This window comes from Schistocerca cancellata, chromosome 2, assembly GCF_023864275.1.
Source record: "Schistocerca cancellata isolate TAMUIC-IGC-003103 chromosome 2, iqSchCanc2.1, whole genome shotgun sequence".
Taxonomy (NCBI): Eukaryota; Metazoa; Arthropoda; class Insecta; order Orthoptera; family Acrididae; genus Schistocerca; species Schistocerca cancellata.
Genome location: NC_064627.1, coordinates 82,159,625 through 82,184,509, shown reverse-complemented (window position 1 = coordinate 82,184,509; position 24,885 = coordinate 82,159,625). Strand labels below are relative to the sequence as shown.

At 45.5% G+C, this 24,885-nt stretch overlaps 1 non-coding gene across 1 annotated transcript; it reads left to right on the top strand.

The window, feature by feature from the left end:
* Window positions 1-17,857: 17,857 nt before the first annotated feature.
* On the top strand, window positions 17,858-17,941 carry Trnas-gga (transfer RNA serine (anticodon GGA)). The gene is given in 2 exon segments: window positions 17,858-17,897; window positions 17,907-17,941. It is a non-coding gene; the product is annotated as a tRNA-Ser (tRNA).
* Window positions 17,942-24,885: the final 6,944 nt, after the last annotated feature.

Genomic DNA, 24,885 nt, shown 5'->3' with positions numbered 1-24,885 from the left:
CGCTGGGCGTCGCATGAAAGACGAAATATGCAGGGCTTGTTTGGGCTGACTCCAGCTACACGTCGCAAAAGCGAAATTGCAAATATCTGCCGAAACACTAAGCTGAATTCAAATTTACAATAACGTAACAATTTTCACACTGAAGACTAGAAAACCCCGCTGAAGATAGCACAAAAAGTGGTGAAACATGATTAGGTAAAGAAAAGCCAAACGAACGGTGTCCGCATAAGGATTAATATCTATGCAATAAAGGATGTGTAAAGAAAGTATCAAGGCTCGTCTCAGAACACAAAATTTATTGAATACTTCCATACACCGGATTAAAATTCTTCAAAATAGGTGCCTTGAGAATCCATACACCGCTGCCAACGAGATTTCCATCGTTGGTAAGCTCCTTGGAACTCCTTAACTGGAATGCTGTTCAAAACCCTCGTAGAAGCGTTTTGGACCGCTGCGAGGTTATTAAACCACTTCCCTTCCAGATCTCTCTTCATCGCGGGGAACAACAAGAACTCACTGGGGCCGAGGTCGGGGCTATAGCGTGCCACGCTGAACCGGGTCAAGCAGGTGTGAACGGTCGCATTGTCACGGTGGCGCATGCACTCGTATTTCTTCTCTGGGCGGACTCAGCTGACTCGATCCCTGAACCCGCTTCATCTGCAATTATTCTGATGCTCAAACGTCGGTAACTGTTTAAAACTTTACGTATTTTGGCCAGATTTTCGTCAGTTCTGGTCGATGAAGATCTTCCAGAGTGTTCATCGTCCACCAAGTCTTCGTGGGAATCTTTGAACCTCTTGTGCCATGTGATAACAACGGCACGTGATATGGCGTCTTCTTTATAGGCCGCTTGAATCATTTCGAACGTTTCCGTACCAGTCTTGTTCAGTTTTATACAAAATCTGATCGAACACCGCTGCTCCAAGAGGCGCTGCATTTAAGACACTGATTTCTCGACGACGTTTCGAAACAGCCACTCCCTGCACTAGCGAACGGCGGTGCTTGGCTCGCATAGCCTACACCCTCTCCCCCTCCCTCCTTCCCCCCATCAGGCGCAGGTGGGGAGACGGTCTGCGCGCGCACTGCTACTCAGGAGAAAATCAGTCTTTACACGCCCTGTATTTCGACTACTATAGATCAGAGCATAAAACAAGAAGAGAAGAAAGAGGTTCTTTAGACTTAACTTAGCTAATTATGGGAGTTGCTGTTAATGTCGCAATTTTTGTCACTGCTTCAGAGAGAACTGCGTTTCTCGTATTGAGAAGCTGTATCTCTACTCTCTGCGCCACTGCCAATGATCGTGGGCACTCTGGGCATATTCATTGTTAACCTTGTTCATCTGTGCGTGAACTCGGAAAAGAGAGTTTGGCCTTCCGAGCGCCACGGACCTGGCTTCGCGCCGCACGGTGGCTAAGTGACGCAGAGCAGGGCAGAGCGATGAGGGGGAGGGGGACGGCAAACCGGTTTTTCCGCGCCGGCGCGCTTTTCCTCCACTTTCTTTTTCGCCTCTCCGCGACGAAATTTCGGCCCGTCGAGCAGCCGCGACTCGGCTCGACAGCGAGCAGGCCCTCCGGAGTCTAATGACTGAGCCGTCAGGGCCGCGGAATTAATCGCGGCGGAATTTTAAGTAATTACCGCCTGTTTGGCATCGCGCGCGCGTCGGCTTTAAGGCGAAGGGGCGGGAGACGGCCGCAAGACGCATGGCGGCTCGTTTTAAGGCTAACGATGAAATATGCGGCCGGCGCTAATCGCGCCGCGCTCGCCAGCCAGCCGGCCGTGATTAAACACTTGTCGCCACTCGGCGCGGCCGGGCGGATGTCGCGAGTTGCGCGCCCTAGCGTCGCAGCGACTCGGGCTCAAGGAAACACTGTGTGCAGGCACCGAGCGTGGCACCGGCGGCGCGCGAACGTTCACGGTGCAGCCTTGTGTTCGCTGGCAGGGCGGTTCGTAGCACCCTTTCACTCTGTATCGGACTAGGCAATACACTGTTTTTTTAATGAAATACACTCCTGGAAATGGAAAAAAGAACACATTGACACCGGTGTGTCAGACACACCATACTTGCTCCGGACACTGCGAGAGGGCTGTACAAGCAATGATCACACGCACGGCACAGCGGACACACCAAGAACCGCGGTGTTGGCCGTCGAATGGCGCTAGCTGCGCAGCATTTGTGCGCCGCCGCCGTCAGTGTCAGCCGGTTTGCCGTGGCATACGGAGCTCCATCGCAGTCTTTAACACTGGTAGCATGCCGCGACAGCGTGGACGTGAACCGTATGTGCAGTTGACGGACTTTGAGCGAGGGCGTATAGTGGGCATGCGGGAGGCCGGGTGGACGTACCGCCAAGTGCTCAACACGTGGGGCGTGAGGTCTCCACAGTACATCGATGTTGTCGCGAGTGGTCGGCGGAAGGTGCACGTGCCCGTCGACCTGGGACCGGACCGCAGCGACGCACGGATGCACGCCAAGACCGTAGGATCCTACGCAGTGCCGTAGGGGACCGCACCGCCACTTCCCAGCAAATTAGGGACACTGTTGCTCCTGGGGTATCGGCGAGGACCATTCGCAACCGTCTCCATGAAGCTGGGCTACGGTCCCGCACACCGTTAGGCCGTCTTCCGCTCACGCCCCAACATCGTGCAGCCCGCCTCCAGTGGTGTCGCGACAGGCGTGAATGGAGGGACGAATGGAGACGTGTCGTCTTCAGCGATGAGAGTCGCTTCTGCCTTGGTGCCAATGATGGTCGTATGCGTGTTTGGCGCCGTGCAGGTGAGCGCCACAATCAGGACTGCATACGACCGAGGCACACAGGGCCAACACCCGGCATCATGGTGTGGGGAGCGATCTCCTACACTGGCCGTACACCACTGGTGATCGTCGAGGGGACACTGAATAGTGCACGGTACATCCAAACCGTCATCGAACCCATCGTTCTACCATTCCTAGACCGGCAAGGGAACTTGCTGTTCCAACAGGACAATGCACGTCCGCATGTATCCCGTGCCACCCAACGTGCTCTAGAAGGTGTAAGTCAACTACCCTGGCCAGCAAGATCTCCGGATCTGTCCCCCATTGAGCATGTTTGGGACTGGATGAAGCGTCGTCTCACGCGGTCTGCACGTCCAGCACGAACGCTGGTCCAACTGAGGCGCCAGGTGGAAATGGCATGGCAAGCCGTTCCACAGGACTACATCCAGCATCTCTACGATCGTCTCCATGGGAGAATAGCAGCCTGCATTGCTGCGAAAGGTGGATATACACTGTACTAGTGCCGACATTGTGCATGCTCTGTAGCCTGTGTCTATGTGCCTGTGGTTGTGTCAGTGTGATCATGTGATGTATCTGACCCCAGGAATGTGTCAATAAAGTTTCCCCTTCCTGGGACAATGAATTCACGGTGTTCTTATTTCAATTTCCAGGAGTGTACATCATAGTTCTCTCTTTTATTATCTTACATTCACGTCTGTGTTTATCTCTTTTACACTTATTATTCAGTATCGAATACCGTTTGAAATAACTGAATATCTTATAAATAATATGAAAAATATGTAAAAATCAGCCAACCGGTTGCATAGATTTTCTATATGCCGTGACCAGGTTTCGTCACCTCTGAGGGTGACTTCATCATAAGGGAAGGTAATTACATGAAGAACACATCGTCAAAGATGTACAGTGATTCTTCATGTAATTACCATACCTTATGATGAAGTCACCCTTAGAGGTGACGAAACCTGGTCAAGGTATATAGAAAACCTATACAACCGGTTGGCTGATTTTTACATATTTTTCAAATTTGTGAATACGGTTGCTGCAAACGTCAGCCATGTTCAAAGTTGTACCATAAATAATAAATTATTTATATTATTTCATTTGCAAAAGTTACAGAAGCATTTTGTTGTCTACTTATTTCGTTCAATTATGTTTTATATTTTGTAATGATGTCAGACCAAAGTCTTGCTTGAATGATTAAGCGAAATGGACTGTGCCTGAAACGAAACGAAATGAAAAAAAAAGTTGTAGAAAAACTTTGCAGGAAGTTCTGACCAATTTTTGACACTGTAAATAGTTCAGAAGACAGTTTTTAACACGGTTCATAAGATAATTAGCTCCGCCAAATAATGCTACTTGAGCTCTGAGGCTGCTGTAAATGCCAGTAATTAAAATAATGAAGCACTTTAGCAGCAGTTTGCACATTTCAAAAGTAAGTGTTCAAATTCAGTCCCTTACGAAATTTTGCATTAAAAAATACTGTATAAGAAAACTTCCCCCATACATTTTCCTCGTTATTGTGAAACGTACTGTTACAATTTGTAATTTTTCGTTGTAACTTTACAAATATGTGATTACTAATAACGAGTTTCTCCGCTTCGATTGTTATGTTTTTATATAAGGTCCAGTGCAAGGCAATCAAGACAGTCGGAAGAGTTGCCGAAATGGTTGTTAAGATTGTACAAATTATTTGTTAAGACTGTAACATTTTTATGAATATTTATTTGAAGATTGTGGCAATAGAAGATTACGTGGTGTGAAAGCCAGTATCTCACTTTGAAAATCTGCGCTTCTCACTAAAAAAGCAGATATTGCGCCACCTTCGACAGGTAAGTACGATTTCAAATTTCAGTATGTTCCTCTTGCCGTAACAAAATTTGCGTAGTATGGTTGCTTTAGCTAATTTGCAGCCCGGTTGCAGTTACGTACGTCACTGTGGACAGGGAAATAAGTCTGTGCTGCAAGCCCGCGACAGGGGTATCGGCCTGACTGCAGCCTTCCTATTCGGCGCAGCGCTAGGAGGCGGGGGCGGGGTCGGAAACAGGGGAGGCGAGTACCTTGCTCCAGAGGACTTTTACCCCCAAGGAGAGATCCCCGGTCCTCTTTTTGCCAAAGGCCTCAATGGATCTGGGAGCTTCCTAGAGGGGCTGGAATGAGTGAAAATCCCCGCCCCCTATCGGGGATTGAACCCGTGCCTTCTGCAGGTCTACTCGCCTTTTTTGTTCAAATAAAGGTAACATTAACAGAAATAAATAAACAAGGTACCACATGTTGGATTCAATTTGAAGCTTTAAATGAAAAAAAGAAAAAAAATATTTGGCGCGAACACCACACTGTATATCGAATCAACACGTCACCGACACCTATTACTTTTTGTTAATCATAAAAGAGTGAAAAAATTGTATATAATAGTACGTTACTTCTGCCACTTAAGAAAGAGAAAACAAATTCGTTTCCACCCGTTTCCTGCAACAATTTTTTGTTTGTTTGTTTACTAATAAAAGAAACAAGGCTAACAGGGTTACAGATATGAAATAAACTGTATAACTGAAAAGAGACTATGTCGAATAAAGTACAAGGATCGGTTAATTCAGCACTTCTTTTGTCCATTTTACCAAAAGCAAGGTATTAGGAATGAAACATTTGAACAATATGGGGATTCTACAGCTCCTTATACGACATACAGTAAATTCGCAAAAAGCGAAGATAGCGTTGTCATGTCCAATGGGCTGTAACCATACACAGGTAAAGGGCACAAAGGTCTGAGTCATATCCACTCCCCACATCGTAATGAACATAATGCGAGACAAGCAACGTAACTGTATTGTTCTTCGTTCTGGGAAAGAGACCTGAATCGGGAGGCAGGAGAATCTAGCTGGAGTCTGCAGCCACTTCCGTCGCCCTGGCAAGAAAGGCCAATTGTCGGCGGAACCAACTCCAGCGTCTGTGTCTTGAGGCGACCAACCGATGATGTTAGGCAACAACTGTCTGTCTCACTATGGCCAATGCGAAAAAGTAGGACGTTGGTGGGTACAAGGTTACGGACGGCTTGATACCTCGAGGACGCCAGTCCCATCGGAAAAAAACAGGTACGGCCACACGGGACCAAAGAACCTTTCACTCTGTCTCTGGCGACGGGGACTCCACAGAGGAAACGCGATTTCCAAACGTCCAGCGACATAACAATATTTTTACAGGAAGATGCGACTGGGAAAGAAATATCAGCGTCTAAATAACTGGCATGCCTTAATTCATCATTTATCCTACCAGCGACAACTGGAGGGTTTAAACTCATATGTCGGAGGCAGGCAAAAAGGCGAGCTGTAAGTGACTGGTAGACGACAAGACACAATAAAATCACGCGTCAAAGCAATAAAGCAGAAGCCTTGGCTCGAACATCAGGGAAGCCGAAACCTCCCATTAGCTGGGGTCTCGCCGTAATGTCATGGCGCACCCGAAAAATAGAGTTTCGGCAGGTAAACTCGCCCGATATTTTCTGTAACTTTCGGGACATCGGCGCAGGAAGGGGAACAATTTCTGTAACAAAAGAGGCTTCACTCAAAACGTAAGTTTCTGAAGCCCGAACCTTATGAAGTTATGAGAGGCAGCTACACTGGTTTTCAAGGTTCACTCCTTGAATCCTACCCCTGACGGACTTTCAGTTTTAAGCACCCATCTTCATCGGACGTGATGAATAGCAACACCCAACTATCGATAGTGGGCGACGCCAAAACTCATGGAATCTCAACCGCCTCAAATCTCTGCGGATCGATGCTCTCGTAAGACGAAAAATGCATCCCAAACGTCCTTGAGCATCGGTATGTCGCCACTAATACGAAGAAGTGCTATAATGTCATCGGAATACTTGAGAACGATAAACTTTTCTTCCAGTAATGACAAGGTACGCAGTCGAACAGCTATGGACCGCAATAAGGGTCCTGAAATAACACGAATAACGACATATACAGGAGACTCTCCTGCAGGACACCTCGATATGGGAACAGTAAGATGACCATTCACGTCAATAGACGCTCGAATACCAGTTCAAATGGTTCAAATGGCTCCAAGCACTATGGGACAACATATGAGGTCATCAGTCCCCTAGAACGTAGAACTACTTAAACCTAACTAAACTACGGACATCACACACATCCATGCCCGAGGCAGGATTCTAACCTGCGACCGTAGCCGTCGCGCGGTTCCGGACCGAAGCGCCTAGAGCCGCTCGGTGACAGTGGCCGGCTGTGTACCAGTAATTGAGAGGCGTCTATCTGTCGTGTAGCATCATTAAAACCAACAGCCGTCAACACTCACAAAGGAAAACCACAACACATTCGGTCAAACGCACAATTAAAATTAATAAAAAGTAAAGCTCCTGACAGAGGAACAGTGGAAGAATCGAGATGAGATCACGACAGTCAGCAACGGGAGTCAGAGGTGTACCACTGGGTATATAGCTTTGAACCGGCGCGACAGTGTCAGCAAGCAAAACAGACAAACGGCCGTTGATCACCCGCGCCTACGATTTTCTATTCAAACCTGAGTAGCGTGATCAGCTTTTTGGAAATTTAAACAATTTTTACTACCTTAAATGGGGACGGGATGTGTACCCCTTGCATCACTTCATTCACCGAAGATGTTATATTTACTATCAGAGGCCAAAATCGACCGTGAAATTCTTTGGGAAGACCGTCGCACCCGGCGATTTTCTCAGGAAGGAGCGTGAACTACAATGTCACGTACCTCATCACGGAGAGAAGCTGCCAAAGTCCTCATGGAAACCTGGCGTACCAACACTATAGAGGAGAGAAGTACACACATCAAAAGGAGTTTTGCATCACCTCGGTTCCGAGAGTTCCGAAACATGTACAGAAAATTGGAATAGAGCCCAACATAAACATCATTTCCGCCCTTTTTATTGCCCATGAAAACCACACATTGCATCTTGTACCACAATAGAGCGAGACCTTCAGGGGTGGTGGTCCAGACTGCTGTACACACCGCTATCTCACACCCAGTAGCACGTCCTCTTGCATTGATAAATGCCTGTATTCGTCGTGACATACTATCCACAAGTGCAGCAAGGCACACTTGGTCCAGATTGTCCCACTCCTCAACGGCGATTCGGCACAAATCCCTCATAGTGTTTGCTGGGTCACGTCGTCCAAAAACAGCTCTTTTCAATCCATCCCATGCATGTTCGATAGGGTTCTTGCCTGGAGAACATGCTGGTCACACTAGTCGAGCGATGTCGATATCCTGAAGGAAGTAATTCACAGGATGTGCACAATGAAGGTGCGAATTGTCGGCCATGAAGACAAATGCTTCGCCAATATCTGCCAAATGTTGCACTATTGGTTGGAATATGGCATTCACGGACCGTACAGCCGTTACAGCGCCTTCCATGACCACCAGCGGCGTACGTCGGCCTCACATAATGCGACCCCAAAACAGCAGGGAACCTCCACCTTGCAGCACTCGCTGGACAGTGTGCCTAAGGCGTTCAGCGTCTCAAAACACGTCTCCGACGATTGTCTGGTTGAAGGCATATGCGACACTTATCGGTCAAGTGAACGTGATGGCAGTCTTGAGCGGTCCATTCGGTTTGTTATTGGGCCCATATATACCGCACTGCATGGTGTCGTGGTTGCGTGGTTACAAAGATGGACCTCGCCATGGACGTCGGGAGTGAAGTTGCGCATCATGCAGCCTACTGCGCACACTTTGAGTCGTGACATGACGTCCTGTGGCTGTACGAAAAGCATTATTCAACACGATAACGTCGCTGTCAGGGTTCCTCCAAGCCATAATCCGTAGGTAGCGGTCATCCACTGCAGTAGTAGCCCTTGGGCGGCCTGAGCGAGGCATGTCATCGACAATTCCTGTCTCTCTGTGTCTCCTCCACGTCCGAACAACACCAATGTGGTTCACTCCGAGACATCTGGACACTTTCCTTGTTGAGAGCCCTTCCTGGCACAAAGTAACAATGCAGACGCGATCGAACCGCGGTATTGGCTGTCTAGGTATGGTGCAGACGAGCCGTGTATCTCCTTCCTCGTGAAATGGCTGGAACTGATCGGCTGTCGGACTCCCTCCGTGTAGTAGGCGCTGCTCATGTATCGCTGTTACATCTTTGGGCGCGTTTAGTGTCATCTCCTAACAGTCAAAGGGATAGTGTCTGTGATACAATATCCACAGTCAAGGTCTGTCTTCAGGAGTTCTGGGAAGTGGCGTGAAGCAAAACCTTTTCTGATGTGTGTATAATCAGCAGACGGTGTACGGTCTGATTCCCACTCCAGTGTTAAGATCGAAAAAATTATCGGGAAAGTTTACGCGTTATATCACGTTGGAATGACGACTCGCGTCCATCTATAGAACGAATGATTGTGAAGCTCGTCCTTTCAAATCGCATTATAAGCCGAATTAGATGACAGGCCAGTCCATCCTGGTGAATCGAACGTGGCTGTGAACGCAGATGAAGACCATCTAAGTGTGGACTTTTGAGTTGCAGAAATTTCACCTTCACGCGATGAACATCCATAACTCTCAGACGGACATCTGGACCACTGTCATAAAGATCACGAGGAACAGCTTAATACAATTTCAGAGTCATTTTCAATTCAGCCGCTTTACCAACGCCAAAACGCATGAGTGCCGTGCGAAGCCGAGGTTTGGCACTGGCAACCCACCATTTCTTAATTAAGAGATAACTCATTTGAGAACAGAATGCCCATCCCACACGGCAACAAGGATATTATCCGGGAGGGATCTGCTGGAAGCAAAATACTTACTTCCAAATAGGGCGAGAAACGTGTACCCTCTGCAGGAAGTCATTGATACAGCACAGTTGTCATGTAAGCTGTCAGGAATAACATCAACTGACAAAAGCTGGCTGCACAGGGCAGCAGACGAATAAAATCGGTGGAGTCGACTGGTACAAACAGCTGTGAAATACGTAAATCGCACTAATGTGGGATATCTGCAGATCCAGGCATCCTGTAGACTCAACGACGCCTTCATATCATTAAGTTCACGACAGCAGTTATAATTGGGAGTCTGATCCACATGACGTAAGACGCAGTTAAAATCTCCCCTATCACAATTTTGACGATGTAAGTAAATGGCATCGTCCTTACAAGAGCGCAAGCGGTCATATCAACGAACAGATCCACGTGGAGCATAAAGGAAGCTTAGAGCGAGATCATAAAAACGGCACCCTATACCCCGACCATCGTCCAGCGTTTCTGTTAACAGAACACAGTCCCCATACAGCACTCCGTGGCAACAGAACTTTCCGGCGCAGCATCAATGTACATAGAACACCTAGGGAGACGAAACACATCAAATAACACTTGTTGCAAACACATGACATCATCTTGGGAATCCTGATTAAACTGTCGTTATGCATCTAGCCGTAATGGAGAGCTTATCCTATTAACATTTAGGGTAAGAAACGTGTACACATGCATCAGATAATTCATGTAAGGCATGGCACGAGAACTAGAAAAATAATTTACGCATCACATCCCGCTCTCCACAACACTAGCAGGTGGAGGAGAAGAAATCACGGGGTTTGAGGCTCTGAGCACTATGGGGCTCAACATCTTAGGTCATAAGTCCCCTAGAACCCAGAACTACTTAAACCTAACTAACCTAAGGACATCACACACACCCATGCCCGAGGCAGGATTCGAACCTGCGACCGCAGCAGTCCCGCGGTTCCGGACTGCAGCGCCAGAACCGCTAGACCACCGCGGCCGGCACGGGGTTTGAATCCTCCCCACCGGAAGGTGGAGATTCTATGCTTTGTTTTTGCTTTCGTTGCGACATTGCACGCTCAGGTTGAAAACGTTGTTTCACACCACTCCGTGATAATCTAACTCCTTGACGTGGAAGGGTAGGTGGTTCAGCAAGGTCCACTGCGGGGAGGAAGACGTCTCCACTCAACTAAATGCGAGAACCACAAGCGGCAGCGATGAACATCATCATCAGATAAAGAAGAGACAGGCTATGCAGCGTCTGAAGCTGTCTGCATCATCTGACTATCCGGAAAGAAGCCGTAGTAACCTGTTGCTCCACCGTATCAAAAATTGGTTCAAATGGCTCTGAGCACTATGGGACTTAACATCTGAGGTCATCAGTCCCCTAGAACTTAGAACTACTTAAACCTAACTCATCTAAGGTCATCACACACATCCATGCCCGAGGCAGGATTCGAACCTGCGACCGTAGCGGTCGCGCCGTTCCAGACTGAAGCGCCTAGAACCGCTCGGCCACTCCGACCGGCTCCACCGTATCAATGTGGAATTGATGATATGTCACTAGAACACTGTAAAGCCAGAACAGCAACCGATGTCTCCGTTAAACCATCGGAACCCACCGGATCAGATGTTGCTACTGGTGGACGTCGTCCCTGGCGAAAAATGAACAGTAATTAACGTCAGTACTCAAAGCATCACCACTAGCACATTCTCGGAGAGCGAGATTGGGGAAGAGTGACTTCAAAATCTTCACCACCCTGAGTCCGCCGGCATTTAAATTGTGTGTGGCGGAAGGGGGGGGGGGTAACGTCTATCCAACGTCCTCTAAAGTTGGAGAAGTACTGACAGTAGATTGTGAAGACACGACGGTTTTCATAGGACGACTTTAAAACTGTAACACGACTCGGACAACTGGATCTGAGACGACCACTTTCATTACAAAGGAAACAGGTAGTTCTTACTCTGCATACGTAACAAGAATCCGTTAACCATAGACATTCAGTGAGAAGGAATATTTTATCGAACACATATTTCTACTGAAGTTGAGCATAATTTGGGGCAGAAACAGGGTTCATTTCATTAAAATCGAATCACAGGAAGACAATATATGCCAGTTAAAAGTTTGAGGAATGTGCTCAGCTTAGTAGTTCGGATCCTTACCTTGGTGACACGATCATCGTGGTGTAGTATATCAAGAGCCAATAGACGGGGCTGTTAGTGATTTTACCTCAGTGACAGAAGTATATTCGGAAGTTGCGTCAGTGACAGATGTAAGCACCACCTTGTTATCCTTATAAATACAAACTAACATTGAATTTACTCGGTTAGATGTATAGATTTGCTTTCCTACAAGCAATTAAACTAGAAGATGATGTTCTGGAGCAGTTGAGAACTTATGTTGTTTGGGGAGCACAATCACTGATGACAATAAATGTATCACAGATATAAAGAGAAGAATAGCCTTGGCAAAGCAAGCTTTCCAAAATAAAAGGAATTTACTAACAGACAATCATATAAGTAGGAAAAAAATTGCCAAAACTTTTGTCTGGAGTGTCTTAACATACGGATGTGAAGCGTGGTCTCTGGGAAAGGCAGAGAAAAAGAGACTGGAAGCAATGGAAATGTGGATATGGAGAAGAATAACGAAAACAGTCTGGGTAGATAGAAAAAGTAATGAACAGGTCTTAAGAGAAGTGAATGAGAACAGACCGCTGCTAAATTATATGTTGTTGTTGTTGTGGTCTTCAGTCCTGAGACTGGTTTGATGCAGCTCTCCATGCTACTCTATCCTGTGCAAGCTTCTTCATCTCCCAGTATCTACTGCAACCTACATCCTTCTGAATCTGCTTAGTGTATTCATCTCTTGGTCTCCCTCTACGATTTTTACCCTCCACACTGCCCTCCAATGCTAAATTTGTGATCCCTTGATGCCTCAAAACATGTCCTACCAACCGATCCCTTCTTCTAGTCAAGTTGTGCCACAAACTTCTCTTCTCCCCAATCCTATTCAATACCTCCTCATTAGTTACGTGATCTACCCACCTTATCTTCAGCATTCTTCTGTAGCACCACATTTCGAAAGCTTCTATTCTCTTCTTGTCCAAACTAGTTATCGTCCATGTTTCACTTCCATACATGGCTACACTCCATACAAATACTTTCAGAAACGACTTCCTGACACTTAAATCTATACTCGATGTTAACAAATTCCTCTTCTTGAGAAACGCTTTCCTTGCCATTGCCAGTCTACATTTTATATCCTCTCTACTTCGACCATCATCGGTTATTTTACTCCCTAAATAGCAAAACTCCTTTACTACTTTAAGTGTCTCATTTCCTAATCTAATTCCCTCAGCATCACCCGACTTAATCTGACTACATTCCATTATCCTCGTTTTGCTTTTGTTGATGTTCATCTTATATCCTCCTTTCAAGACACTGTCCATTCCGTTCAACTGCTCTTCCAAGTCCTTTGCTGTCTCTGACAGAATTACAATGTCATCGGCGAACCTCAAAGTTTTTACTTCTTCTCCATGAATTTTAATACCTACTCCGAATTTTTCCTTTGTTTCCTTTACTGCTTGCTCAATATACAGATTGAATAACATCGGGGAGAGGCTACAACCCTGTCTTACTCCTTTCCCAACCACTGCTTCCCTTTCATGCCCCTCGACTCTTATAACTGCCATCTGGTTTCTGTACAAACTGTAAAGAGCCTTTCGCTCCCTGTATTTTACCCCTGCCACCTTCAGAATTTGAAAGAGAGTATTCCAGTTAACATTGTCAAAAGCTTTCTCTAAGTCTACAAATGCTAGAAACGTAGGTTTGCCTTTTCTTAATCTTTCTTCTAAGATAAGTCGTAAGGTCAGTATTGCCTCACGTGTTCCAACATTTCTACGGAATCCAAACTGATCTTCCCCGAGGTCGGCTTCTACCAGTTTTTCCATTCGTCTGTAAAGAATTCGCGTTAGTATTTTGCAGCTGTGACTTATTAAACTGATAGTTCGGTAATTTTCACATCTGTCAACACCTGCTTTCTTTGGGATTGGAATTATTATATTCTTCTTGAAGTCTGAGGGTATTTTGCCTGTCTCATACATCGTGCTCACCAGATGGTAGAGTTTTGTCATGACTGGCTCTCCCGAGGCCATCAGTAGTTCAAATGGAATGTTGTCTACTCCCGGGGCCTTGTTTCGACTCAGGTCTTTCAGTGCTCTGTCAAACTCTTCACGCAGTAACTTATCTCCCATTTCGTCTTCATCTACATCCTCTTCCATTTCCATAATATTGTCCTCAAGTACATCGCCCTTGTATAAACCCTCTATATACTCCTTCCACCTTTCTGCCTTCCCTTCTTTGCTTAGAACTGGGTTGCCATCTGAGCTCTTGATATTCATACAAGTGGTTCTCTTCTCTCCTAAGGTCTCTTTAATTTTCCTGTAGGCAGTATCTATCTTACCCCTAGTGAGACAAGCCTCTACATCCTTACATTTGTCCTCTAGCCATCCCTGCTTAGCCATTTTGCACTTCCTGTCGATTTCATTTTTGAGACGTTTGTATTCCTTTTTGCCTGCTTCATTTACTGCATTTTTATATTTTCTCCTTTCATCAATTAAATTCAATATTTCTTCTGTTATCCAAGGATTTCTATTAGCCCTAGTCTTTTTACCTACTTGATCCTCTGCTGCCTTCACTACTTCATCCCTCAGAGCTACCCATTCTTCTTCTACTGTATTTCTTTCCCCCATTCCTGTCAATTTTTCCCTTATGCTCTCCCTGAAACTCTCTACAACCTCTGGTTCTTTCAGTTTATCCAGGTCCCATCTCCTTAAATTCCCACCTTTTTGCAGTTTCTTCAGTTTCAATCTGCAGTTCATAACCAATAGATTGTGGTCAGAATCCACATCTGCCCCAGGAAATGTCTTACAATTTAAAACCTGGTTCCTAAATCTCTGTCTTACCATTATATAATCTATCTGATACCTTTTAGTATCTCCAGGATTCTTCCAGGTATACAACCTTCTTTTATGATTCTTGAACCAAGTGTTGGCTATGATTAAGTTATGCTCTGTGCAAAATTCTACAAGGCGGCTTCCTCTTTCATTCCTTCCCCCCAATCCATATTCACCTACTATGTTTCCTTCTCTCCCTTTTCCTATTGACGAATTCCAGTCACCCATTACTATTAAATTTTCGTCTCCCTTCAGTACCTGAATAATTTCTTTTATCTCGTCATATATTTCATCTATTTCTTCATCATCTGCAGAGGTAGTTGGCATATAAACTTGTACTACTGTAGTAGGCATGGGCTTTGTGTCTATCTTGGCCACAATAATGCGTTCACTATGCTGTTTGTAGTAGCTAACCCGCACTCCTATTTTTTTATTCATTATTAAACCTACTCCTGCATTACCCCTATTTGATTTTGTATTTATAACCCTGTAATCACCTGACCAAAAGTCTTGTTCCTCCTGCCACCGAACTTCACTAATTCCCACAATATCTAACTTTAACCTGTCCATTTCCCTTTTTAAATTTTCTAACCTACCTGCCCGATTAAGGGATCTGACATTCCACGCTCCGATCCGTAGAACGCCAGTTTTCTTTCTCCTGATAACGACGTCCTCCTGAGTAGTCCCCGCCCGGAGATCCGAATGGGGGAGTATTTTACCTCCGGAATATTTTACCCAAGAGGACGCCATCATCATTTAATCATACAGTAGAGCTGCATGTCCTCGGGAAAAATTACGGCTGTAGTTTCCCCTTGCTTTCAGCCGTTCGCAGTACCAGCACAGCAAGGCCGTTTTGGTTAATGTTACAAGGCCAGATCAGTCAATCATCCAGACTGTTGCCCCTGCAACTACTGAAAAGGCTGCTGCCCCTCTTCAGGAACCACATGTTTGTCTGGCCTCTCAACAGATACCCCTCCGTTGTGGTTGCACCTACGGTACGGCCATCTGTATCGCTGAGGCACGCAAGCCTCCCCACCAACGGCAAGGTCCATGGTTCATGGGGGGCTAAATTATATAGGAAGAAGAAAATAAAAAATGATAGGGCACATAATGAGACACAACCAGTTCCTAAAGAATGTATCTGAAGGGAACGTTATAGGGGAAAAACCAAGAGGAGGGCAAGAGCAATGTATTTTAATAACATCAAAGAAGATATGGGGAAAAAATCGTATGAAGAATTGAAGAGGATAACAATGGAGAGAGAGACGTGGCTAAATCGACAAGGCATAGCCTTTAGTTTATGATGACGACTGCTACTCACAGAACGCAGGCTAAATAAGTTCTTCCTATTACTGAGTACCAATCGTCTCGAAGTCTGCGACTGAACTAGGGCCAACCAGCAATGGGCGGATGGTTAAGTCAGTGTTGACAGGGGGCGCTGGACACTGTCTTCCTGAAGGTGTAGGGATGCCCGCTCTGTCCATTGGTGTGCTGATCAGCGCCTTCTTGATGTTGTTTGCCGGCGCTGCGTTGGTCAGTGTGGAGTCGATGCTTTAGGACTGCATAACCACGAGGGAAGGCAGGCACCAAGCTATTCCAACACAACTAGCTACCGACGACAGATACGTATTTTTGGAGAATTCTCGCAAACGATGCTCACCGTGGAGTAAACGGCAGCAGTCTCAAGGGTCTTTTCCTGATCAGAGAACCCAACGAAGACGCAGGCCTGATACAATCCGGAACAGCAGTTGCACCAGAAAGCTCAACCACACTGCTCTGTCCTGCAAGGCTGACACTCAGCACTCCATACCTGCACCGTAAATACTGGCCACACCTCCCAAAGGAACAAGCTCACTGGTTTTCGCACGTCTGCTCATACCGACCGCTCAGCTTCGAATTCCGTCCCACCACCGGAAACTGTCTCTTCTGCCCAGATTCAGCCAACCAAAGATCCTCGCATAAGCAAAGACAGTGTACACCTCACTGGGCGTGAGGTATCGACCCCGCCACACAGCACATCATGAATCCAATGAAGATCGTGGGCCAAGACATGTTGTGGCTCGAGAACAACAGGCTTTAACTTGCTCTTTGTAAACTCCTTCCAAAAAGCAGGGTGAGATATAACTCTGGTCGAGAATGTTATGCATCATCTCACTCATCTCTACATAATTATTATAAAGTAGGCGTCTAGCCACAGATACGGAGTGCTACCTGCAGGGAGCAGGGGTGTGTCGTTACTTCGTATATTAATGTATCAGTGTATGCTACAGAGGGGCCGAGTGGAGAAACCTCTGCACGAAGTCAGGATAGCGGTTAGGCATCTCTGAAGCGTCTCTGACGCTAGTGAAACATTGTCAAAGTTCAGTTATTTACTAACCATGTTTACGGTCGTCTTGTTCCACACCGGCCTTGTAGCCGATGCCTCATTCATCTGTGTGTTTGATCGCCGCTGACGGCTGCCGATCCTATCTATAGCTGTCCTATCTATAGCTGTGAACGCCATCGATCCCAGTGATCAACTCTTTCAGAGCTGGAGAGCTCGAGTATTTAAAGGGAGCTAACGTGAGGCTATGACTCGATGCTCGGTTAGTAATGACCGCATGTGTCCTTCTTCAATATTCGCTGTGTAACTTCTGTGATACGCATTCTTATGAAACAGGTACAGCTTCTTTCGACATCTTCTACGAACTAACAAATACGCGTGTCACGTTTCCGTTGGTTGTCTGTCCCGTGCTATTTTCTGCTGTGCTCGTCTTCTGTCTCTCTCAGCACGGTGTTGTAACGTCCCGAAGTCTGACCCATTTGCTACATAACTCTTATTCCCTAGTTCTGACTCAAATAAAAATGGCTCTAAGCAGTGTGGGACTTAACATCTGACGTCATCAGTCCCCTAGAATTTAGAACTACTTAAACCTAACTAACCTAAGGACATCACACACATCCATGCCCGAGGCAGGATTCGAACCTACGACCGTAGCAGCAGCGCAGTTCCGGACTGAAGCGCCTAGAACCGCTCGGCCACAGCGGCCTGCCCTGGTTCTGTCTCTGCCTCTGGCGTAACCACTCGAACTCACTTAATTTTAATGCTCATCTTGCGAATCTATTTGCGGATCTTTTAACTCTAATAACCATTTTAAAGATGCGTTGTCTGTAGCTACTTTGAATTTACGGCCTTAGCAAGGGAAATAAGAGATTCCTGCCAACATATCATTTTCAGTTGTTGAATAATAAGTTTCAGCCTTATTCAACTATCTGGATGTATGTGCCATTGAATTTTCTTTTCCAAATGGTTCAAATAGCTCTGAGCACTATGGGACTTAACATCTCAGGTCATCAGTCCCCTAGAACTTAGAACTACTTAAACCTAACTGCCTGCCTGAGTGGCCGAGTGGTTCTAGGTGCTATAGTCTGGAACCACGCGACTGCTACGGTCGCAGGTTCGAATCCTGCCTCGGGCATGGATGTGTGTGATGTCCTTAGGTTGGTTAGGTTTAAGTACTTCTAAGTTCTAGGGGAATAATGACCTCAGAATTTAAGTCCCATAGCGCTCAGAGCCATTTGAACGATTTTTAAACCTAACTAACCTACGGACATTACACACATCCATGCTCGAGGCAGGATTTGAACCTGCGGCCGTAGCGGTGGCACGGTTCCAGACTGAAGCGCCTAGAACCGTTCCGCAATTTTCTTTTCCATCAACATTCTGGGTTCAGATACAGTTAAGGCACTGTTGGATGCATTACCTGCCAGAATGAACTCCTGTTCAAAATCAGGGTATATTAACTCAGGATATGATGTTAATATCTCCTTGAATTTCTCAAACGCATCTTGGGTATTGTGATGTCTACTGAAAACTAACACCTTTTCGTAACAACTTAGTTAATGGTCATGCAATTTCAGCGAACCCCTTCAAGAACTTGTGATAATAATCGCATAATACAATGAATGACTGTAATTGTTCAGTAGTTGTAGTGTCGGAAAATAATGCATGGCGGAAGCAAGTCGAGGATCAACCCAAGATAATATTAAGAAAAGGATAGTTGCTTACGCACCATATAGTGGAGATGCTGAGTTGCAGATACGAAGGTACAACAAAAAGACTGTCACAAAATTATTTTTGGCCAACAAGGCCTTTATCAAAAATAGATCACACACACACACACACACACACACACACACACACAACACACACACACAAAAGCAACTCACACACACACATGACCACAGTCTATGGCAGCTGTAGCCACACTACACTAGGCCGAAAGTTTATTTTGGACAGTCTTTCTGTTGCGGCTATCTGAGACTCAGAATCTCCGGTATATGGTGCGTAACAATGCCCTTTTCATAATATTGTTACATTCCATCCTGGGTTTTCCATATGCCCAAGATAAGTTACTTGTTACTGAGCAAAATGGAAATTCTTCACACTTAGAGTAAGGTGTGTGCTGTCCTCAATCTACTAAACGCTTCATTCAGACGTTTAACGTGATCCTCTATAGTTTTTGGATAGACGACTGTACCATCAAGATATACGATATAGATTTTCGGTTTTAATTCACGATGCACTTAGAAGGTAGCTGGAGTATTCTTCAATCCAAACGGCACTTTCAGCATTGGTCATGAGCTGAATTTTCTGCGACAGCAGTTTTGGGTCTGTCTTCAGGAAACGCTACTGAGATCAATTCGTTCAGGAGCATTTACATTTTCATGGTTGTCTAACGCATCCGTTATGTTAGGTATTCTATCGGCATTCGTTATGATTCGTTAATTCAAGTAACGATAATCACAGTAAGATCGATATTTTCTGGTACTTTCAACTGGTTTTTGGGTACAAGGACGATATTTGCCGACCAAGGGCTATCGCTATGCTCGATAATACCATCACGCCGTTGCTGATCCATAAATTCGTCTACTAGTGGCTGTAGGTGTTTTGCTATCATGTGTGGTTTCTATAAATTGGTGGATTATCGTCTGTTGGTCCGCGGTGTTGTGTGATAGGCGTTGCTGGCAGAGGACCATTTGAACTGATTAAGTCTGAATATTCTAACAACAAAGCTTCCATGGATTCTCGTTCACCATCGTTCTAGTGACGAACCTTGTCTGGTAGTGCAGACACATTGATGGTTTCTTTGATACTGTGATCACAGCTTGACCCTTCGATACCCTCATTTTGTAATATCTCTAAACTCGCTTTAAGTAATCCTTTCGGGAGATTTTTTTTTTTACTTCATCTGTGCCGAAGTTATCCAACCTTACCGGAATGATCAGTTCCCCACTAACGATGGTTACGTGCGCAACACTTATTCGTATAAAACAATGCATTTCATCTAATGCTTCATTGTCCTGCAGTGTGTCAGCCACACATAATCTCTTTCGTGGCACATGGCATCTACAAATACGCAAACCATCTTCACTGTACCAGCAGGTACTTTCTCATGCATAACCATATTTAACGTACATATATGCAGTTAAGTTGGTAACACATTAGCAATCGGTGTACCTTCGACACTGAAACATTTACAGCTGATGGTCTGATTGGAAACAAGTAACATTGTGGTTGATTGCACTGCGCCTTGAAATGGCCTTTCTTCCCACAACGCTAACAGTCCTTTTCAGCAGAAAAAAGTGTCTTATCAGTGCACGTGCGTGGAAATTCGCTGTGCTGCAGCCAAATCCTCTGGATTTTCCATTCCGACTCTTCTTGAAAACACCGCAGGAATTCCTTGCAAAAACACATCGAATGATCTTTCTGACTTCCTGAGTATGACGCGATCCGCGTCGCGATTTCCGGTGAACTCGTGTGTTTACACATTTGCTTTACGAATTCTGTCTGAAAAAGTGTCTACAGACTGATTTGCCTTCTGTGTCCACCGACTCAACTTCTCCCTTAAAAGATCTAACACTATTTTGCTTACGGTATCTCTGACGCAAACGTTCCGTTAACTGCCCAAATGTACTAGCCTTGCTCAGTGCCTCATGATACATCACGTATATCTTGGCTTCATCCTTAAGGCGTAAATTGGCCGTCCGCAGAGTAATTACATCTAACCAATTATATGTTCTGGCTGTAGCCAATACATCCTTAAGGAATACCGTGACGTCCTCTGTTGTTTTGCCGGCGAAGGGTGTGATGAGGTTAGCTACTGAAGAATCTACTGAAAAGTGGAACATTGCTACTGACGACTTAAGTTCACTCGAACCCGGCTGTTAATCTCGCAGTCAGCAAAAATTCTAACTGTGCCACCAATTAATTAGTCATGGCATAACTTATGTTGGGTACAACTGTGACACTTAATCCGTTACTAGTAGTAACTGACGTTGTGCCTAGCATATTTGTGCGAGTTACCACTGTCTTACATGTCTACCAAAAACATCTGCACCAACGTAGACCGGACAGGAAAAATACGGTTTACACTGTACGAAACGAGACTGAGATATTTCTTTTGCCTTATCATCGCCCAGCGACATTCAGAAGACTCCTGTGCTGCACTAACTTAACGTCTACAAGTAGAACAATTTACGAGGACAAACTTAGTGCATGGTTCACTATGATTCATTTAGTTATAAATAGCACGTCTCACTGGAAGCAAATACGTGTCTTTATTCTTGCCTCTGAAGTCTGATAAATCAACAGACTCGTTAATTTTACAAAACCTAGTTTTAACATAACACGTCCATCAATAGTCCTAGATTGTGCCATGTTACAAGGAAAGAAAAATGTGTTTTGTTCTCAACGTGTTGCGGCTGCTGCTGCGGAGTATGCACACTGTGAAAGCTGATCATTGCGTCCGAATTCCAGGCGCTGGAGTCGAAAACCTCCGATGCCAAGTCCTCTGGTGACGGCGTTAGAGTGCTCACTGCTGACATCAGTTTACAAAGGGGCCGAGCAGAGCCACCGCTGCATGAAGTCCGGATAGCAGTTGGGTACTTGTGAAGCGTCTCTGACTCTAGTAAATTGTTTTCAAACTTCCATCGTTTATCAACCATGTTCACGGCCATCTTGTTCCACACCGGCCCTGTAGTCGATGCCTCATTCAGCTGTGTGTTCGATTCCCGCTGACGGCTGCCGAGTCGCTATCATTGCGGCACGCAGCTGGCGCGGCTGTGGTCCAGCATAAATAGTGTCGTACTAGCTGCTGGAGTGTGTTCGATCCAACTCCGAATTCTGCGTTGACCCTTGATGACCCATACGCGATGTGGTGGTGTCTGAAGTTGTGTGGTCGGTCGGTTTCCTCACCTAAATGTTAAACAGGAATGTGGAGCCCTCGGGGTCCTGCTACAATTTTCCGCACTGAAGTTCGGTGCTGTGAGCACTCCGCGATGTGGTGTTGTTGGAAGACAGTCAGCATCTCCATCAACAACGGTAGGCGGCGAAAAGTATCAAGTTCATGAGGCAAAGACCGACATCTCAGATATATCTTTGGCTGGTTCGTAGACTGTTCTGGAGTATCTAGGACACAGATTCTCTACAGTGTCGTAATCATGGAATCTAGTGATACTACTGTGAACGCCGTCGATCCCGATGATCAATACTTCTGAGAGCTCGAGTATTTAAAGTGAGCTAATGTGAGACTATGACGTGGCGCTCGGTTCTGCTATATTCGCTTAAGGGGCTCCGGAACGCCCTATACTTGCAATGTTAAAATAACGCTTATAAATTACATCTTTCCTCACAAAGTATTTGAGGTAGGAAGTTGAACTTTTTACAGATTATTTATTGGAATATGGACTACAACTTAACACAGGGATTTTACAAAATTTTAGTTCAGTTATTAAGGATGATTTTTTTTCAATTGTAATGAAAATTCACAACTTTTTTTGCAATTTTTTATTTATATATTCAAAAATATACAGTTTTTTTGGAAAAAGGCTGTGTTAAATTATGCAGAAGGTACTGTGTAACATTTACTGAAGGTTTGAAACAAATATGTTTGGAAGATCCTTAGAAAACATGTAATTAGTATGAGAAAATAAAAGTTTTGGGAATCGAGCGACAAAGATTGGATTAACTTTTTAGTGCATTCCAGGTCCATAGGACGGATTATCTTCATCCTCTGCAAACTCCTCCTCCAGCTTCCTCTTGTTCCTCCTCCTGTTTACTCTTGCTTGTATTTCTAGACTCTTTACAGCCCTGTCTGCAGGCCGAAGGCGTTCCTTGTCTAAAGCAAGCATCGCTCGTACCATGTTAGAATGTTATTATTTACAGTAATAACACATACCTTTGGCTTTCCAACATTTCTCCTTTTCTTAAAAGCCTTCAGAGGATTTCTAATAACTTTACTTTCACTCATTATTATACTTCAACAAAACAGAGACTCAAGAAACAGAATTAATTACGAATATTTTCGAGATAACGACAGAGTAAATAAACATGAAACAATCGACAATCACACCAGCGATATATATTGAACCATCACAGGTTAGCCACAACACATACTTTATCTCACATCACTAAAATGTACCTGATGAACACGGACGTTAATAATAACACCATTTGACAGCAGTTTAACAGCGCCACAGTGGGTCACGCTCATGTAGAACACATTTCAAAAAAAATTTAAAAATAGTTGTAGTCTTCGGAATTGAATAAATTATATATCTATTAAAAGGTAATAGTCTGCAGATTCAGAAAACGCAAAAAAGTAAAAATTGAACTTTTCATGATTTTGAGCTTTTCCGGGGCCCCTTAACAGACTCTTGACTGCTGTGTAGGTTCTCTGATACTAGTTCTTATGTGATAGGTATTTTTTTCGGTGTCTCTTGCGAGCTAACGAATATGTGTTGGTCTTCTGTCCCGTACTGTTTTCTGCTCTCGGCGTAGTGCTGGGACGTGCCGAGGTGTGATCCACATGCGAACCGCCACTTATTTCCTGGGTCTGTCCCTCTCTCTCTGGCGTGACCGAACTTTTCCTGTTGCAAGGTGAATGAGGTTAAATACAAGTTTCTAATTTTCGAATCCTTGCTGTTGTGTGTCGTAACAATGGAACACAGTGCCGTGAGCATGCTGCTGTGATTGGTTTTGTGCTACACTGAAACTGTGAATTACTACTGGATTCCGAAACAGTTCAGAGCGTACATATTCTGTCTCATAGTGATCGCCGTCATATATGGAGTTACGTACTGGGGAAAAATGTTGTCCAGACGGTAAACCATCGTCCCCCCTCCCCCCGAACCCTGCAGCCAGAGAAAAAGCGACCATTAGCTGTCGTTCGGCTCTCGCTTGCCGGGCACTGCGTGGCTTTCCGTCGCACACCAGCTGCCTGCCCTCGCCTCATACATCCAGTCTCTGAGGTATGGTCCATGACATCAGACACTGCAGTATCCCGACTGCAACCTCTCCAGAACAAAGTTTTCCGTGTCATCTCAGGGATTGGCAGATGCGTCCCCAACCCACACATAAGAGATTTCCTAGGCCAACCAATCATTTACACACTTACTCAAGAAAAATCCACGAAATTTAACGAAACAACACAAACTTCGCTCCAGTTTCTCGTACCAAATTTAGGAAGCAACCACCAGTAGCTTCTCGCCCAAAATTAATCCTTATACGCTTCTTAAGGGACCAATAACACATACATAAAACACCAAACAGAAGCTTACACAAAGAAAACACTCAAACACACATACAACCCAAATTCCTCAACTTCACGTAAACCCCTAGCGCATTCTGAAGTCGGACGGGCACCACAGAGCTACCTTATACACAAGCAAAACAATCATAGCCTCGTCGCCCTCGCCTTGACCTCACCAGCCGAACCAACACTTACAGTTCCATGGCTCAATAACTTTTACTTGGCTGGTAACTCGCCAGTTTACGTTTCGCATTACAGCAGTTTGCAGGGTTATCAAATCGAAGTGTGCGATGCGCACGGCATCGATGTCGCTTAGGGACTCTCGATGGTATTGAAATGTTGCACGTGTTTACTGAGTCTCTGGCACAAGCAGGTCAGTACTCGGCTGGCGTGTTCAGCCAGCCTCGTATGCTCTCTGCCTGGTGGTGTTGGAATCTGGTCGCCCGGACACTGCAGCTCGACTAGATTTGCAGCGGTGCTCGCTTGTTTTCCGGTACCGCCGCGCCACTCATCCAGCCGAGGTGTCCGTGAGAGGTGCTTGTGATATGTAGGAGTCCTGTGAGTGTGTGTGTGTGTGTGTGTGTGTGTAGCACAGCGCCTGGAGTACCGCTGTCCCGCTGTGTTGCCCTACAGCGCTGGAGGGCCACCGCGCAGGTCCACACAACACGGCAGTCCGCCTGCGATCTGAACAGCAGGGACTGTCTGCGTCCCTCCCATTCCCCTTGTCCATTTTACCTCTTCTCCGCCCCCCCCCCCCAATTACTATCTCTCTCTCTCTCTCTCTCTATCACACACACACACACACACACACACACACACAGAGAGAGAGA